Source organism: Capra hircus, chromosome 1 (genome assembly GCF_001704415.2).
Source record: "Capra hircus breed San Clemente chromosome 1, ASM170441v1, whole genome shotgun sequence".
NCBI lineage: Eukaryota > Metazoa > Chordata > Mammalia > Artiodactyla > Bovidae > Capra > Capra hircus.
Window position 1 is genome coordinate 124,318,099 of NC_030808.1, and position 4,883 is coordinate 124,322,981.

At 42.5% G+C, this 4,883-nt stretch overlaps 1 pseudogene; it reads right to left on the reverse strand.

The window, feature by feature from the left end:
- LOC102186438 lies at positions 273-4,592 on the reverse strand (annotated as a pseudogene).

The window sequence follows — 4,883 nt, forward strand, 5'->3', positions numbered from 1 at the left end:
TCAGCACTGCGCAGGTCCTGCATTCCATGCAACCTGAGCCCAGAGAGCGGAGAGGGGAGGCAGTAGGGGCTGAAGCAGCCAATGAGCAGTGCAACAGGGCAGCCTGGGTGTCTGGAAGGAAATTGCAAGCAGGATCGAAAGGAGGAAGTTCCAGGAGGATGAGCCAGGGGTTCCAAGTCTCTGGCCAGGTAGAAGGATCACAGTATGCTGGGACTGCAGACATTATGTCCTGGAAATCGAGCTTCATGCCCCAGCTTTTCTGTGATTCTCATTCATGAACAGATTGTACTTAGCCAGGTGCACCAGGTGCCAGTATTGATCTGGCCTGTGAATAGTTCCCCCACCATGCTGGCAATGAACGTGTCTTCAATCTCTTCCAAATGGTGACCATCATGACCCTCAGCCATTCTCCTGGGTTTGCACACTTGGATGGCTTTGGTGATCAAACTGATCTGCCTAAACTTCAGCCTCAAGGGAGACAACAAGATAGGCCCTAACAAAGTCCTGGTCCCCAGTGATGTATCAGTAAGACTTAAAGTCTTAAAGTGATATCTGCTACCATGATAAAACTCTGAGGTGGCAACATTCATGCTGATGACAATCTTTTCTGTGTAGCCAGCCTTGTCAATGGCTGCATTTACCGGCTCCAAGGCTTTGATTGGAAGCTTCTGATCTCTAGAATTCAGGGGGCAAAGCCATGCTTATCTCGCACATTTGTGGCATCTTTGCCATACTATTCCTAGATGAGTGTGTGACAGACCTCCACTTTGAGTCGCATGACATCCTGAAAGCTCTCAGCACCCATCAGTTCAGTTCAGTTCAGTCACTCAGTCATGTCTGACTCTTTGCGACCCATGAATTGCAGCACGCCAGGCCTCCCTGTCCATTACCAACTCCCGGAGTTCAATCAAACTCATGTCCATCAAGTCGGTGATGCCATCCAGCCATCTCATCCTCTGTTGTCCCCTTCTCCTGCCCCCAATCCCTCCCAGCATCAGAGTCTTTTCCAAAGAGTCAACTCTTCACGTGAGGTGGCCAAAGTACTGGAGTTTCAGCTTCGGCATCATTCCCTCCAAAGAAATCCTAGGGCTGATCTCCTTCAGAATGGACTGGTTGGATCTCCTTGCAGTCCAAGGGACTCTCAAGAGTCTTCTCCAACACCACAGTTCAAAAGCATCAATTCATCGGCGCTCAGCTTTCTTCACAGTCCAACTCTCACATCCATACATGACCACTGGAAAAACCATAGCCTTAACTAGACGGACCTTTTCTGTCAGAGTAATGTCTCTGTTTTTGAATATGCTATCTAGGTTGATCATAACTTTTCTTCCAAGGAGTAAGCGTCTTTTAATTTCATGGCTGCAATCACCATCTGCAGTGATTTGGGAGCCAAAAAAAAATAAAGTCTGACACTGTTTCCACTGTTTCCCCATCTATTTGCCATGAAGTGATGGGACCAGATGCCATGATCTTAGTTTTTTGAATGTTGAGCTTTAAGCCAACTTTTTCACTCTCCTCTTCCACTTTCATCAAGAGGCTTTTTAGCTCCTCTTCACTTTCTGCCATACAGTTGGTGTCATCTGCATATCTGAGGTCATTGATATTTCTCCTGGCAATCTTGATTCCAGTTTGTGCTTCTTCCAGCCCAGCGTTTCTCATGATGTACTCTGCATAGAAGTTAAATAAGCAGGGTGACAATATACAGCCTTGATGTACTCCTTTTCTTATTTGGAACCAGCCTGTTGTTCATGTCTAGTTCCTACTGTTGCTTCCTGACCTGCATATAGGTTTCTCAAGAGGCAGGTCAGGTGGTCTGGTATTCCCATCTCTTTCACAATTTTCCACAGTTTATTGTGATCCACACAGTCAAAGACTTTGGCATAGTCAATAAAGCAGAAATAGATGTTTTTCTGGAACTCTCTTGCTTTTTCCATGATCCAGCGGATGTTGACAATTTGATCTCTGGTTCCTCTGCCTTTTCTAAAACCAGCTTGAACATCTGGAAGTTCACAGTTCACGTATTGCTGAAGGCTGGCTTGGAGAATTTTGAACATTACTTTCCTAGTGTGTGAGATGAGTGCAATTGTGCGTTAGTTTGAGCACTCTTTGGCATTGCCTTTCTTTGGGATTGGAATGAAAACCCATGGCGAGGATCTAAACTCCTGTGTGGTCAGCTTGTTCCCAGCATGAGAGCCACCACTGATCATGTTGAAGGCACAGGCAGGATGAGATCAGAGTTCTTGACCAGCTGAGCAATGTGGTGGTGAAGGGGCAATTCCTGTTCAGCTGCCCCTGCTTTGCACATGGCCAAGGACACATCCAAGATGGCTTTGCCCACAAACTTGGACTTGTCCTCAGTCTCATCCAAGTTTAACATCAGGTTGTCCAGCTTCTCAAGTCCCATCCCAGAGGGACACAAGCTGATGAGGGTGCAGACAGTGGCAATGTTGATGTGGTCCATTGCCTTCAGAACACCATTGTTTTGCAGTTTGTCCCTATCCCTTAGATCCAGGGCCTCAGAGATAACAGTAGAGGCTCCATTGGGTACTGCCGCCTGGAAAAGACCTGAGAGGGGAACATGGAATGAGGAGGAAGACGGAGGACACTACAGTGACCAGAGGGTCCTTCAGCCTTCTAGCTCTTCACTCCTGTAGCCACATCCAGCCTTCTCCACATACTGCTCCTTAATACCCACCCCTCCCGCTCAGACATGGAGGCAGATGCATAAGCAATGGCCTCCTCATCTGCCCAATTGGAACCCCACATGCACAAATAGGAACCCGAAGAAATGTCGCTATGCAGGCAGCACATACAATATACACACACAGTGCACACCCAGGGGGAAGAAGCAGGATGCATCTGCAAAAACCTGCTGTTGTTTAGGGAAAGTTGAAGATGCATTTCAAACCATCAGTCCCATTCTTGGAACTAGAGAAACTCCCCTACTTGTGAGCAAGAAACGTAAGGAAGGAGTACCATGGTAGCATTATTTGTCAGTGTGAAAATTAGAAACAACCTCATACATGTCAAGGAGAATGGATTCTTTACACGAGGTATATTTAATATTCATTCAATACCATATTACATAATGCTAAAATGAATGATCTCTAGATCATGTATAAGGCAATATGTATCAAAACAGATGCATCTTAAAAATGTAATGTAAAATCTAGTACTATCTACACAAGCTTTCAAAATGTAACACTTTAAGGATTACCTAGGAGTCTATTGGGGGGTGGGGGAAGAGTATATACATGTATATAAATGGAATAAAGTGTGAAAATGTACTTGAGAATGATAAATACAAGATTCACGATGGAGGTCACTTCTTAAAAATGAAGAAGGGAAATGGGATCTGGGAGTGTTACAAGAAGTACTTCAACTGTATTAATGGGTACCCAGGGGTCTTTTTTGCTACTGTACTTATCTGCTATCATTTAAATATGTCAGAATTACAAATATTAACAATTTACTGCAGCTGAATTTACTAGTAACTTGTAATCTTAAAGCTGTCTCTCTCACAAAAAGGGCAATATTTGTTTCAAAAACATAATTTTTTGGATAGAGTATTATACATGTAAAGAGGTTTTCTGACTTATGAAACAGCTTCCTTTTAACAAACTCCGAAGAATATCCTTAAATTTCATTATGTAGTAATTCTGTTTAACTCCACATACTTGCAAATTCTTGGGAAATACTTCTGTTGATACGAATTTAAAGACTTGTTAGTCGATTGTAATATAGTAAATTATTAAAGGAAGAGATAAATACTTACCCAAATTGTTCAGACAACTGGAAGAAAAAAAATATGGTTAGTTCTTTTAACGAAAGTTTACCAAAATGTAATCATTTCAATTGTGTACACATTAACTGCTCTAACTGGCATGTTTATGTAATAAAAGTTTGCTAATATAGTATTATTCACAGGGGATGTGTTCCAAAAACACCAGTGGATGCCTGAAACCACAGATAGTACCAAACTGTAAAAACACTGCTTTTTCTATATATACATCCCTTTGATAATGTTTACTGTTTAGGCACAGAAAGAAATTAACAATACTAACTAATAATAAAACAAAATAATTATATACTGTGATAAAGTTATGTGAATGTGCTCAGTCACTCAGTCAGGTCTGACTCTTTGCAACCCCATGGACTGTAGCCCACCAGGCTCTCTGTCCATGGAATTCTCCAGGCAAGAATAATGGAATGGGTAGCCATCCCTTCTCCACGGGACCTTCCCAACATAGGGATCCAGCCTGTGTCTCCTGCGTCTCTTGCATTGGCAGGCAGGTACTGTACCACTGAGCCACTTGGAAGCCAAAAAGTTATGTGAATCCCACTTGTCCTTCCAATTACCTTGTCCCAATTTAATGTCTTTTCTATCTTCACTAAGCACTTATCACAGATGCCTGTGCCATAACTTCTGCAGTTTAAAACACAACAGCAAAACTAGTACCAATTTCTTTTTCCTCCTTTCCACAATTTCATGGAGAATTGTTCTTACCATAGATTTCAGCAATCTCAGCATATGATTTTTTTTCTTTCCTTATTAAGTCAGAAACTTTTGCCTTTTCACTTCGAGAAATCATTTTACAGCTCCCCTTTGGCATATCTGATACCAGCATCACTACTCTTGTGCTTTGGGGCCATTATTATCGATAAGGAAGGGTTATTTGAACACCAGCACTGAGAAACTGCAACAGCTGACCTGATAACCCAGACAGCCTCTAAGTGACTAACTGATGGGAAACACTGAACAAAGGGATGGAATCAGGTGGGATGGAGTGGGATGGCACAAGATTTCATCACTCTAGAAAAAAAATGGGTACCATTTAAAACTTGCAAATTGTTTACTTTGGGAATTTGTCATTTAGTATTTT